The sequence below is a fragment of the Lynx canadensis genome, chromosome A1 (genome assembly GCF_007474595.2).
Source record: "Lynx canadensis isolate LIC74 chromosome A1, mLynCan4.pri.v2, whole genome shotgun sequence".
Lineage (NCBI taxonomy): Eukaryota > Metazoa > Chordata > Mammalia > Carnivora > Felidae > Lynx > Lynx canadensis.
Window position 1 is genome coordinate 219,255,574 of NC_044303.2, and position 15,788 is coordinate 219,271,361.

General features: G+C 33.0%; 1 pseudogene; it reads left to right on the top strand.

Annotated features, from left to right (window-relative positions):
• The first annotated feature begins 587 nt into the window (after positions 1 to 587).
• Positions 588 to 2,251, top strand: LOC115508372 (annotated as a pseudogene).
• The last annotated feature ends 13,537 nt before the right edge of the window (positions 2,252 to 15,788 follow it).

Here is a 15,788-nt window from a genome sequence, read left to right on the forward strand (position 1 = left end):
TTTGCTCTGTGAAGGAAACCACCAACAATACAAACAAGCAACCTACTGAATGGGAGAAGATACTTGCAAATGATATATCTGGTAAGGTATTAATATCCAAAATATATAAAAAACTTATAGAACTCAACATCATAAAAACAAACAATCCAATTAAAAAAGTTAAGTGTGGACATGGAGGTGCATGATGATTGGCTACCAGGAGGAACTGGAGGGAAGCCAGCAGCAGGCAAACTGCAGAGAGGCTTCTAGCTCCTGTGAGTGAGGAACCATTATCCTTATGGGCCACCATCCAGGAAGTAGACTGTAAAGGAAGAAACTACTGGGGTTGCTTGGGAGGAACCGAGATTCTAGATAAGGATTCACTGAACTTTTGTGGCATGTGTTGACAAGAGGGTTTCAGAGGTTTTAGTCACTTAACCTGACATAGCTAATGTCTCTGCTGAGCCAGACTGTTTGTGGTGGGGAAGAAAGTGGCCCAGATTGAGCGAACCTCAGGTCTTCTGAAAATAGTCCATCTGAAAAGGCCAGTCTCTGTGCCCTTTTTCCATGGCGACCTCTAGGATGAGCTGATGCTATAGTGGCTTATCATGGCCCAGTGGACAATGTGGCTTATAAGTCATGAACTGATAATTTGGCTTTGCAGCACCCTGAGATTCTCTGTATGGTATCCAACTGCTGGAAAATGAGCCAAAGTCCTCACTGGAGCACATTATATGCCTATTCTGAAGATGGTAACCTTTCTTAAAGCACTACTCTTCGAACTTACATTATTGAATGATAAGGACTTCATAGAGACTTATGATAGCTGTTCACACATTATAAAACATCTGTCTAGGGTCTCCTAGTAGGAGGTGGAGAACTTTTGCAAGTTGCTGCTTTTCTGAAGAATAACATGACATGTGCTTTCGTCCACTAGTTGGACAAACTTTATCCCCTCAAAATTATTGTAATTTCACAAGATTTGAACTTATTTTGGGGGCAAAGGATTTTCTTTACATGGGTCAAAAAAAGGACACAGAGCTAAATACAGAATTGAAACAACTGCTGGATTTACTTCTATAAGCTTGTCCATTTGGAATTTAGTTAGATGCCAACTTAAAGAATTCATTGGATAGTATTAATTTTGCTTCTGTGACACATCCACAAAAACATCCATCCTGGAAAGTTAGAACATACAAAGGAAAACCTCAAGTTTCTATCACTGAAAAGGTAAAATCCTTGCATTATGATAAACAAGATATAGCAGATACAAGGCAAGTCGTTGGAACTATCACTTATAAGTGTCATTTAGAAGGAATCACGCAAGGGCCTCCTGGGTAACCCAGTGAAGTGACTGATTGGCTCAGGTCACAATGTCACAGTCAGCTGTGGAATCAAGCTCCATGTTGGGCTCTGCTCTGACAGTGTGGAGCCTGCTTAGGATTCTCTCTCTCCCTCTCTCTCTCTGTTCCTCCCCTGTTTTCAGGCACACATGCTCTTTCTCAAAATAAAAACACAAACGTTAAAAATTTTTTAGAAGAAATCATGCCAAATGTTACCATCAGCTTGGGTCTTTCCACCAATGGATCTCCACTTCAGATTATTCTAGTTCATCCTTGTGTGACTTCTCTGGACTCTGCCATTCTTCTACTAGCATTGATGCAATGGATGATTCTGTACTTAGTGGACCTTACAAATTTCCATTCACTCCTCTTTTAGAGTCATTCAGCTTATGCTACTATACTCACAAGTCCCTGTCCCACCAGTTTTGGGTTTTTATCAAATGAAATAGGACGAAGTACAAGTAAAAATAGCAATTAATTTTAAAACTTCACGAAAGTGTGAAAAATAATTTTGAATTCTGTACAGCTCCTATACCTTATCATAATAGAATTCCAATCACACATGTGAAATGCAAAGTTGGTTTTGGCCAGCTTGAAGTGTTTTGAAAGAAAAGCTTATTGATGTGGATTATTGAACACAAGTTCCCCAAATCAATGGAAATTAGTGTTTCTGGAACTGTAACTTTGGGAGCCAAGAATCATGAGAAGCAGCCATTTGACCATATTTGCATTGAAGGCACAGCATATTTAAAGCTTCATTTCACAATCTTAGATTACACATTCACTGGTTGTTATGTGGATAAGAATTCAGTTTAAGTTTGTGCATCAGTAAAACCAAAAGTAAGTACATACCAGAAACTAACTTCTTCAATGACATCTGGAATTCTGAAACTTCTGCTCTAGTCACATATGGATCATTACTACTATAATTATCTTATATTTAAATAAGATTTATATAATGGTAACATAGCTTAAAATAATAATAGTCTTTTATTTTTAATGTATATGCATATAATCCTTGAGTAAAAAACATCATATGAATGATTTAATTATAATAACACTTAAGTTTAATGTTTTTAGTCTGACATAGTTTGAAAGAACATTTTAAAGACTAATGTCTATTTTGCTACTCTTTGATTTTACTCAAATATGATCCACTGCACAAAACAGGAGCTATTCATTTTAGGCTTATCTTAGACTAGTCCTGGGTAACCCTTCCCTTCCCTATGGTAGATGTAGCTAATCAGTCACAGCCTTCTTTCTCTACTGAGTCTTCCTGGATATGGGCTCAGGCTCCTTATCATTGCAGAACTGAAGGCAGTCACTCCTGATGGATTGTAGATGATGTGCAAGATAAACTCTTTGCTCTTTCAAACCTGACTAGTAAGCTCCTAGCACAATGTGTTGTTACAGATTACCAGATACCATATCAGAAACCACTGTAAATCTCTTGAAAAAAAAAAAGTCAATTAAAATGAAGGAATATTGTTTAAACAGGAACATGTTCTTAATCAAAATTATCTTCTTGACTAATAAAGAATTGCATAATTCAAAAAAATTAAAAATAAATAAAAATAAAATAAGGACAGAGGACTTGAACAGACTTTGATTTTTCAAAAAAGACCTACAGATGGACAACATACCATGAAAAGATGCTCAACATCAGGAAATGCAAATCAAAACCAAAAATATTTATCACCTTATACCTATCAGAATGCCTAAAACCAAAAAGATTAATAATAAATAATAACAGTTGGAAAGGATATGGAGAAAAAGGTACACTTATGCACTCTTGGTGGAAATGCAAATTGATGCAGCTGCTGTGGAAGACAATATAGAGATTCCTCAATAATTCAAGTAATTCTATTGCTGTGTATTTATCCAAAGAAAATTAAAACACTTATTTGAAAAGATATATTCACACTTATGTTTATTGCATCATTATTTACAATAGCCAAGGTATGAAAGTAACCCACGTGTCCATAGATAAATGGTAAAGGACATGTGGTGTATATATTATATATTATACACACACACACACACACACACACACACACACATATATATATATATATAAATTTTTTAATGTTTATTTATTTTTGAGAAGGGGGGAAGGGAGGAGCAGAGAGAGGGAGACACAGAGTCTGAAATAGACCCCAGACTCTGAACCATCAGCCCAGAGCCCTATGTAGGGCTTGAACTCACAAACCGCGAGATCATGATCCCAGCCGGTTAGACACTCAATGGGCTGAGCCACCCACGTGCCCCTATCTTTATCTATATCTATATCATCTATATCTATGTCTATATAAATATCAATATCTATATCTATATCTATATCTATATCTATATCATCTATATCTATATATCTATCATCCATATCTACATATCTATCATCTATCTATATCTGTATCATCCAAATCTATATCTATTTCTATATATCTAAACCTATATCTATATCATCTATATGTATCTATCTATCTACTATCCATCTATATCTATATCTATCTATATCTATCTATTATCTATCTATGGGAATATTGTTCAGTAATAAAAAAGAGATGAGATATTACCATTAGCAACCACATAAATGGACCTAGAAGATATTATGGTAAGTAAAATAAGTCAGACTGAGAATGAAAAAATCACATTATTTCATTCATATGTAGAATATTTAAAAAAAAGGAATAAATAAGCAAGCAAAAGCAGAATCAGCCCTATAAATACAGAAAACACAGATGGTTGCCAGAGGGAAGGGGATGGAGAGGAGGGGTAAAATGGTGAAGGGAAGTGAGAGATACAGCCTTCCAGTTATGGAATAAATAATAAGAAGAATAAAGGGTACAGCACAGGAAATTAGTGATATTGGAATAGTGCTGTGTGATGACAGTAGGTGACTATACTTGTGATGAGCATAGCATAATGTATAGAGAAGTTGTACACCTGAAACTTATGTAATGCTGTGTGTTAACTATATACTGAAATAAAAATAAATTAAAATAAAATTAAAATGTAAGCCATAGATATACTCTGAAAAATATGTTGTTTGAAAGTTTTTTCCCTAACGAAAAACAACCAAAACACCAAAATAAGCACGAAATACTCCATAAGAATTTTTCAACATATAAGCTTATATATTTTTGCTTTATTTGTTCCATAAAATTACATTATCAAGAATAATGGTGTGGGTCAGTCGATTGAACATCCAACTGTTGATTTTGGCTCAGATCATGATCCCAGCCAGGATGGTGGAATGAAACCCCGCATCAGGCTCTGTGCTGACAGCGTGGAGCCTGCTTGGGATTCTCTCTCTCCCTCTATGCCCCTCTCCCTCTTGCACTCTCTGTATCTCTCTCAAAATAAATAAATAAACTTAATAAAAACTTGCACCCTGAAAACCACAAAATATTGCTGAGAAATATTAAAGAATGATTCAGTAAATGGAGAATTTCCATTCTATATGTATGCACTGGAAGAGCCAACATTGTCAAGGGAGCAATTCTGTACAAATTTATATTATAAATGCATTGTTTTTCAAGATCTCAACAGACATTTTTGTAAATATTGTCAAATTAAACCTAACATTTATATGGATTTGATAGGAATTATATAAATATACAGTAATCAAGATAGTGTGTAGCTTTGGTGAAAAAACTGGTTATGTAGATCAATCAAACAGAATTGAGGGTCAAGAAATAACCTTTGCATTTTTGGTTGTATCAATCTGTAATAGGTGTCATCAGGAAACATTATCTTCAAATTGTGTTGAGGTAATTGAGCAACCCTTTGGAAAATAAATTAATTTGACACTTTATATTGTACATAAAAATTAAGTCAAAAGATGCATAAACCTAAATACAAAAACTAAACGTATAAAATGTCTAAAGTCAGTCAGAGAAAGACAAATACCATATGGCATCACTCATATGTGGAATTTAAGAAACAAAACAGATAAAGGGGAAGGAAGAAAAAAAGAGACAGAGGGAGAGAGAAAGAGGAAGGCAAACCATAAGAGTCTCCTAATTATAAAGAACTAACTGAGGGTTTCTGGAGGAAAGGCTGGAGGGGGATGGGCTAAATGGGTGCTGGGTATTAAGAAGGGCACTTGTGATGTGTACCGGGGGTTGTATGTAAGTGATGGGTCACTAAATTCTACTCTTGAAACAAATACTACACTATATGTTAACTAACTAGAATTTAAATAAAAACTTGAAACAAAACAAAAAGAACACATGGGACAAAATATCCATAGCTATGCGTTAGGCAAAGAATTCTTAGACGAACCACCAAAGGTATGATTCTTAATGGGAAAGAAAAAATAATGACCTATTGGACCTTCTCAAAATTAAAAACTCTGTACTTCAAAAGACAACATTATGAAAATGAGAAGATAAGCTACAGATTGAGAGAAAATGTTTACAAAACAGGTCGGATAAAGGAAACATAATCAGAGTATAAAAAGAACTGTTCAAACTTAATAATTAGATACCAAATAAACCATTAAAAATGGGCCAATGATTGAATAGACATTTTGAATTAGGAGAGTTTTTACCTAATCACAATTTTATATATCACAAACATAATTAATTTTATTTTCCTAACATTTATGTTTCTTTTAACACCTATACATCTTCCATTGATATTTAATAAAGCATATTTCTTAAGGTTGTATTTTTTTAAATAAAACATTATGTTATTTTAATTTGCATATATGTGCTGTTTGGTTTCATGGCTAGCCTATGTACCCAAAATGTTAGCTTGTATTCCTTGGTTATTTAGATAAATTATAACTTAAATTTTAAATAGAGGCATAAGGAGGAAGCATAATATTTGCTTATAATGTATTATAACATTTATTGAAAATATTCTATCTCATATAGGTAGGATGTCAGAATATATTTTACTTAAAAGTACCTCCTGAGTTTTTTGTTCTGATTTTTTAATAATTATAAGAGAATCTCATGGTTTATATACATCTAAATAACTATGTTTTATACGTGAAGAAGGCTATGGTTTTTTAATATATTTAGAAGTACACACCATGAATGTTAAAGCAGATGACAGGGAGTTATTTAATATTTTTCTAAAGTCTTAGTTCACAGTGTATAATGATCTTTAATGCAAATCAATGATTGGTATCATTTTGATCACGTTTGTCATCATGGATATACTCCACCAACTTTTATTGTGCAACAAGCAGATCACTCTTAAATGTAAATTGGTGATAAAGTTATAAAAAATAGGTCCCAAATGAAAAAAATATATTAAAGAAAAAAAGAGAAAGAGAGAGAAAAGTTTTAAGAGCTGTATCTGTTCCTCAGTGATGTGGGCTGCACGTTGAGGCAGATTTCTAACACAGGAGGTAATAAAGAATCATGTATATTCACCTTGGAAATAGGGTAGTACAGAGTCCCAAAACTTAAATGTGTACAGAAATTTGCATAGTGATATAAATGAAAGAATCTAGCCATAGGTAAGATTAGGAAGATGATTGATTTTTTGTAATGTCTGGTTTTCATTGAGTCATGGATACAGAAAATGTGCTTTTTCCTTCATAAACTATCTCCTCATGAGAAAAGCCAAAAAGGAAACCTTGGTGATTAATGGCTGACACTGGGCCTGAATGTCAAAAAATCATTGGGGAGGAGTAGATAGTAGGAAACTATCAAGTGCTGTGATCTAGCTAATAGATGGCCATTATTCAGCTCTGCCAGAGTGTTGCAAAGGGGTAAACATGTGTAAATTTGTCCTTTTTTTTTCTTTTTTTTGAGAAGAGTACGAATCTCGGATATTATGTGGTATTGCATATTTGGATACAAATTTAATTAACACACACATTTGTGCACCAATATTTCCTTATCCAAATGAAACCTCAATTTAGGCAATATAGAGCATGTGCCTTGCCAATTTGCAACATCTAATAGTAGTGATATCTGAATTGTATAGGTATTAAATGCTGTTGTAAAATTCTTACCATGTTGTAAATTAGATGACTCTGAGTTTAAAGCATCAATGGTTGATAATGTCTAAAACTCTCAGCATCTAGAATCTGGAAGCAATTGCTATCTCTATTTTGCAATTTCAGTTTAATTTTTTTTAATGTTTATTTTTGAGAGAGAAAGACAGAATGAGTGTGGGAGAGGCAGAGAGAGAGGAAAACACAGAATCCAAAGCAGGCTCCAGGCTCTGAACTATCAGCACAGAGCCCAAAATGGGACTTGAACTCACGAACTTTGAGATCATGACCTGAATCTAAGTTGGACGCTTAACTGACTGAGCCACCCAGGCACCCCACAAATTCAGTTTAAAACATTAATATGGTATGTCATGTTATTTGTCAGCTATTTTTTTTCTCATGTGCTTATGGAGCAGTTATCATTTTAGTGTTCCCCTAAATATTTTGTAATACATGAGTGAAGTCTACAAATTGATACAGCATTTTTTATGACTTTGAGTAAATTATTAGGTTATTATAAGCCTCTATAAGATAAAGGACCTAAATTTATTATTTTTCCCCCAGATTCTCATTCTCAACTTTGTCAAGTATATATAGGGGAAATTAACTTTTGGAACCAGGCAAAGCATCTGTTACAGACACGAGAGTAGAGGAGAATGAGTCTCTATAGACCACTCTTTCTATTGTTAAGTGAATGTCATAAAGAAGTCATATCCATTATACTAAAGCAATGGTGTAATTCCTGAAATAAAACTTACATCCACAGAATGAAGAAATATTTAAGAATTGAGTATAACTAATTCAAATTTGAAGATTTTATATATTGGAATATCTTTATGTTTGCTGACTCATAATTTCAATTAAATATATGTGATAGGTGATCATCAATGTAATGATTCAATTAAAAATGCTAGAAAAATTTCAGTTTCATAGTTATAATAAAAAAAACCTATTTAATTTAATTAGGCATCAAAAAAGACAACTGTACTTCAATGATTCTCAGCTCTACTTTTTTTCAAACTGTGTTGTCAAGGTAAGATATTAATACAACTGAGCTGTGTGGCTGAGTATCATCTTATACTGCACCACACAAATGCGTGATTGCTTATTTCTTAGTTCTTTCAACAAAGTAAACAAATATTTAAAATACATTTCCTCTGAAAAATTTTGCCATATAAAAGGACAAGTAAGTTCATCAATCCACATTTCTGTGTTAGTTGGTCTTAAGCTTCTTTATCACTGCCCAGTTAATTAGGCGGCCAGTAAATAACAGTTTTCAAAAAAGCCTTATTTTGGAATCTGGAAGGATGATCACTCTGGTCAAAGAACACTATCATACTAGAACCAGAACAAGATAGGATCGATTCACTGGTCTGTACAGCTACAGCTTGTTGTTTAAAGTAGAGAAAGTAGAAAGTAATATATTTTGTTTTGTTTTGTTTTGTTTTTTAGTGTTCTCAAAGCTCAACACATTTGGCTTTAGATAGAAGTTGGTCACTTTGTAATCCTATCTATTTAATTGGGGCTGCTGATTATTGCCCCACATACTTATGACAAATAAAAGAAATACATGCAGTTTAAATAGTCTTTCAGTGAGTTCCATATGAGGAAAATATATTATATATATGCATTCTAATACATTTTATATTTTCAGACATTTTCTATTTAAAAATAATACTTTAAAATTCTATTCTTAAAAACTGAGATGAGGATCAGAGATTAAAATGTTTTCATGTGTGATATTATAATCAATAAAATGATGAGAAAAATGCGTAATAACTGGAAATCACCAAGAGTTGAAAGAGTATGCTTCTGCTTCTGGGTAGGCTATCAGAACTGCAATTTATTCATTAGCCAATGTAAAAAAAAAAAAGTGGGATTTTTTTTTTTTAAAGATACTTACTTAAATTAAGGATTTTATTACTTTGAAGTTTCAAGAGTCTGCATTTTGTTGTCTCTTGTGAGAGAAAACCCTGAGCAATAACTAAATGAAAATATCACTCAGAGCAATATTTTAAAGCCAATAATGCAAATTATGAATGAATATGACCAAACTGTTTTTGCAACTCAAAAGAGAAAATTCTTGGCTGGGAGCAATGCAATGAAAAATATAATCAAAAAGCAAATTAATTAAGTGCTTGGAGCTTCCTTTTAGAAAAGTTTGAAAATTGCCTTGATAAGTGAATTTTATGAAATAGATGAAAACTTGGCACAGCCCCACAAGTAGATATGTGTCATGTGTCAAAGAAGGAAGTCAGGATCCAAAACACATCACCTTAGGACATTACTTTTAAGTATGTAAATGGGTACATTTGCACATTTAAAAGTACACAAATCATGCTTGAAAATAATAAGACAACCAAGAAGACCAAGATTAAGCTAATCTCTACAACTGGATGAAATGATGGATATCATCTATTAAACTTAATTTCCATTTTCATTTACTGTATTCATATTGGTGACTTATAAAGCTGATAATTAACAAAGTACTTTATTATTAAAAGCAAATCTTTGAAGAAAAGAAAAAAAATGACAGTTTTGGAGAAAGCTGAATTAACAGGAAAAAATGAATGCCTGTATAGAGAGTTGTCAATTCAGTGTGTGAAACAGTATTAACAGTGCAAGAAGTATTAACAATATTCCCACCCCAGTTCTTTTTTATTCTTTCTTTACTTTACTTTTTTAAGTTTATCATTTATTTTGAGAGAGAGAGAGTGAGCTGGGGAGGGGCAGAGTGAGAGGGAGAGGGAAAATTCCAAGCAGGCTCCATGCTGTCAGTGCAGAGCCTGACACAAGGCTTGATCCCACAAACCCTGAGATCATGACCTGAGCTGAAATCAAGAGTCCGACACTTAACTGACTAAGCCACCCAGGTGTCCTTTTTTTTATTATTAATGACATAAGAGGCAAAATTTAAAAGACCCATGCCTTACATATTTGATTTTGCAGCAAATAAAAGTTTATGTCTTTATTTTGAAAGAAAGAGGAAGAGAGAGAGAATCCTAAGCAGGCTCCACACTGTTAGCAACGTGGAGCCTGACATGGGGCTGGAACTCAGGAACCACGAGATCATGACCTGAGCCGAAATCAAGAGTTGGAAGCTTAATTGACTGAGCCACCCAGGTGCCCTGATTTTGCAGCATTTTAAAGAAAAGTAAAATGTTTCTAGGATACTTGAGATAAATTATAATTAAATCATTTACAATTTTAAGATAAAATGGTATTTAACTTTTAGAAAAGGATGGAAACATATGCCATATACTAAGTGCAGAGTGATCTAAGAATAACTTTATTTTATTTAATATTTGGCACATACACAGAAAGTATGATTTATTCCAATTTGAGAGGTGGCAGGAGTAAGGCTTAGAGAGGATAAATAAGTTGACCTAGCTACACCCCTATAATATCAAGATTTAATCTCCTCCGCCTGCAACAAAACAAATCCCTTCTCTGTTACATCAGATTGACTTCTCTGGTGGGGCAGATGTTACAATTCAGGTTTACTGAGAAATTTATTGTTGTTTGTGACTGTTTCTTCCATTATTTGGGACAGAGTTGTGATGGTTATAAATCTGTGCAGGGGAAGCTTCTAGTGTTTGCAGAGACACAGATAGCACTAGACAAGTGTGCAATATCCTTGTTAGCATTTGAGGGTAATATGAGGATAGCATGCCCAGAAATGTTTGTGTTATCTATATAGAGAAAGAAAATGTCTTCAATTCCTTGTACATGTGATTCCTGAGTGATTTCAATTACTTTCCAGTAACTATGTTAGCAACTATTTTAGCTCAGGCTGTCAGCTAGCAAATTAATTTAGAAAGGTCCTCCTGAGGGTGGATTTTCTGACTCATGCTACTTACTGAAAAACAATATAGTTAGGATTATACTACCTGTCCTTACACTAGAAGTCAGCATCATGTGGCCCTTATTTTAAAAGTGAAGAAAAAAGGGGCACCTGGGTGGTTCAGTCGGTTAAGCATTTGACTCTTGGTTTCGGCTCATATCATGACCTCATGGTTTGTGAGGTCAAGTCCTGTGTCGGGCTCTGTATTGGCAGGGCGGAGCCTGCTTGGGATTCTCTCTCTCCCTCTCTCTGGCCTTACACCCTTCTCAAAATAAATAAATTTAAAAAATTTTAAACTGATGAAAAAGACTTAGTGATTTGAGTGTTTATTTCCAAAGGAATTTCTAGATCAACTTCCCAACTGATGTAGTATTGGTAAAATGAATTTATATATCTTGTATTATATTATATATGTTCATGTGCATGAGTATATACACACATAGACATGATATGTGTGTATATTATAACATATGTGATATATATGAATATATAAAAGATGTATATATACGGGTATATGTATTCATTGTCTAGTCTAGAATGCAAGTGGCAAGAGCCTTTGTCTGGAAGGTTTCGTGCAATGCAAATAGAATCAGAGTTGAGAAACAGAAGATAAATGAACATACCCTACAGGTATTAGGACAACCTCATTTGTTCTCAACAGATTGCATTTGCAAAGCACTTGGTAAGGAATGCATGTTGCCAAAGTTAATAATCTGGTTTCTTAAAATGTAAGTTCACAACAAAGACTTTTCCATTGGACTATACATACCTAAAGTTTATTATTTTAAATATTTCAATATCCAATGGGGGTTCAACTTAGCTGTGCAAACCTGATATATTTTGTTGCACTTTTTTCTCTCATATATCTGGCGTTAGATTTAAGTAGTTAGAATATTAATTTTTAAAATGATCATACTTAAAAATAAATATACTTTAAGGTTTCTGTTGATTTCTCTTATATACAGAAGTATCTACTGGTAGGTTCTTAAATATATATTCATACCTGAATGATGGGAAGTCACAAGGATTTCTATTGCCTGTAATGGAAATATGTATGCAGATTCTGTCATTGAAATGTTCCTTTTACTTTATCATATTTCACAGAACTTTATATCCAAAGGGGAAAGAGAAATTTGCAAATATTTCTATTCAATGAATAAACATAAGGACAATCCTCACAGCGCTTTGCAGATTGTGCTAAGGCATCAGACTGGCAAGAATGTAAAGGCTCCAAACGCCTTTGTTGGTCTATTTGTTTTGCACCTGCCAGCATGTATGTGTTCTAGCTGCCGACACCTGCTCCTCCAATTTATTTTGCGAAAATATACCTAATTTTTAAATGGGAGGAAAGCAAACCTTAATATTTAAATAAAATATATTACATGAAAAAAAACCCCTTTGGCATTATGTCAAAATCCAAAACTTTTCATTCAAGACAATCGTATAAAAAGCCATATTACTGTAAGGCTACACCCCAGGAATGATTCCTGCATGCTGAATAACTGAGAATTCCTGTTATACGAATTATTAGGAATTCCATTTGCTACCTAGTTAACTGATCCAAAAATTTGATTACATTTTGGATCACAGATTATTTCGGGGAAAAAATATATATTTTTTTAATGGCCAAGAAAAGATTGTCAGCCATTTTTTCTCTGAACAGTTATTTATTTTGGCAGACCCTATTCAAGCCACTTCATTTATGTCATTAAACAAACAAAAAGATCTTTGCTTTCATGCAACTTGTAATATTGAAAAAAATGATAGTAGTGAAAAAACACCGTATCTCTGTTTGCATGTCATAGTTTCCATTTGTGGCTGTGTTCCTGACATGTTAATGGCAAACTCTTCCATTCTTCCAATTATACAAGTTGGATAATACGTTAAATGGTCACCTTACCAAAATAAACAATAACTAGGTAAACTATATGGAATGTTAGGTGATAAGTGCTCTAGAAAAAGAAATAGTGAAGTGTGATGGATGATATTGAGTGTGGCAGATGGTGGAGAGGAAGCTGTATGCGACTCTGGCTGTCAGACTAGGCCTCATTGCAGGTTGAATTTCTGCAAAGATTGAGATGGCTGTAACGACTATCTAGAAAAACCATGTCTACAGGGAGGAAATGCCACTGAAAATATCTTAAAGTGAGCATATATCTTAAGTCGCGAAGACAGAATAGCTGGAATAGAAAGTAAGGATGTGCAAGAGAAGAGAGTCAGATCATGTAACTCCTTTTAGGCCATCATTACGGTTTTGGATGTAAATCTAAGAGAATTGAGAAAAAGCTGAGTTGGTTTCAGCAGAGAAATGACAGAAGAATGTGACGGTAGGAAAGAGATTGAAGGAGGAAAGAATGGAAAAAGGGGACCTGTTTGGGGGATCTTGCTTTTCCTATTTCCTGGCCAAAGTTTGTAATGCAATGGACTGAATTATTAATAGTGGTATTCTTGGCATTTTTAACATTTAAAGAAGTGTTTTTATGTTTTCACTACATAGTACCATGATTGTCTTATCCTTCTTATTTCTATTTTGCCAAGATTTTTGATTAATTTTGTTTCATATGGAAGGCATTGCCAAGTGCTTCCTTCTGTACCTTGCTACATGGTTAGGTTTCTTCCCTTTAATATGTTAATGTGGTGACTCAAAAGCGTATGAATGCACGCATGTGTGTGTATGTATATAACATCCTTTAAATACACTTTAGTGTTCCTCTGGGATCTTTGCATGTATTTTATGATATATTTGATCATAATACTCATTTGTTATTAACTGTTTTAATTTGATATCATAAGGAGATTAGATTTGCAATAAGGTAATGAATGAGTTTTTGTACTTTTTATATTCTCTGAATAGTATAATATTGGAATTATAATACCTGGAATGTGATATAACTCATCCATAACACTGGGTTTTCTATTTTGTTGTTAGAATAATTTTTCAACAGTGATTCATTTTATTTTATTAAGTTTCCACATGTATTCATAAGTCTGCTTTCTTAAATTATATTTTTGTATGCTTTAATTTAATTATTAAATATATAAAATATACTGGCAAAATGTTCATCATATTTTACTTTTTTTAAAGTACATACTACTTTTGTGAATATCTTCTCTTTTCCTTCCATACTATTGTTACTTGTACATTTATTTTTTCTTCTTTGAGAGAAGAAGGAAATATTGCAAAAGTACTTTGGTTCTTTTAACATTTTATTTTACTTTTTAGACATTTGACTCAAATAAATGCTTTTGTAGACTCACTCATTTTAATTTTGTATTCTCTTTAATTTCTTTTTTTTTGTTTTAGCTATTTGCTTTCTTCCTTGTTTGGATTACTCATTAATTTTCATATTCTTACGTATACCAATTTAAGTCTTTGACTTTCAGCCTTTCTTTTAACAATTTCTGATTTAGTTTATAAGTGGTACTTGAGTTGACATTTGTTATGTTTTTGTAAAGTATTATTTTCATGATTATTTACTTCTAAATATATTCCCACTCCTGTTATGATATTTAACTTGACACTTATAGAAATGATTTTTAAAATTATTATAATTATATAGAAACATTTATTCAGTTTCATATTAATTTTGAATGTAAATATATTGCCATCTGGTAATGTGTGCTTTATAACCAAGATTAACAAACAAGCCCCACAGGCCAAATCCAGCCCCAACTCTGTTTGATAAAATAAAGTTTTATTGCAACCCATGCATGTCCATTCATCTACATATTTTCTATTTTACTTTTGACTAGAAGAGCAGAGTTGAGTAGTTGCAATTGAGACTATATGGCAAGCAGAGATGAACAAATTTAGTCTTTGGATCTTTACAGAAAAAATATTTTTTGACTCCTGTTATATAATGTTTTGAAATTTGATAGGACCTGGTTATGAAATAATACATAGAAAATGTATATATAAATCCATATATGCTTGAAACTGAATTTCGTAGTCATGTCCTTTTTAAAAAAATGTTTATTGTTTTTGAGAGAGAGCATGGGTGAGGGAGAATCGGAGGCAGAGACAGAGAGAGAGAGAGACAGAGAGAGAGAGAGAGAGAATATCAAGCAGGTTCCCCACTCAGCATCAGAGCCCGATGTAGGGTTCTATCTCTCGGTTGTGACAAATTGACATGAGCCAGCGTCCCAGCCATGTACTATTTTATTTCTTTACAGAATAAGATTTACTATACATTTTTAAATCTACATATTTGTTGATTTCTTTATATTCTCAGTTAATTAAGTGAATTATGTAAAAAAAAAGAACACCTTGATGATAGATATGCATTTTTACTTTGATTTCTCTTAATTAGTTTAATTATGATTGTGCGATATTATGGTAGGGGCGTGTGAGTTTAAAATTAAAATTGATATTATGATAGGGGCATGCGAGTTTAAAATTAAAATTTCCGTCATGCTTTCAACACTGCCTTAAAATCTCTTCCTCTTAATTTCAATAGATCTACATCAATTTTTTTATTTTTATTATATTTCATTGTATCTGTATTTTTTCTCAGTTTATCTGTTTATGTGTTTTATACATTATTCTTGTAAACAGCACATAGCTGCAGTTGTGTTTCAAACTAACCTAAAATTATTTATCTTTTAAATGTTTAATTTATTTAACTTATATATAATTTGATAACTCATTTATTTATACTTACCTTTA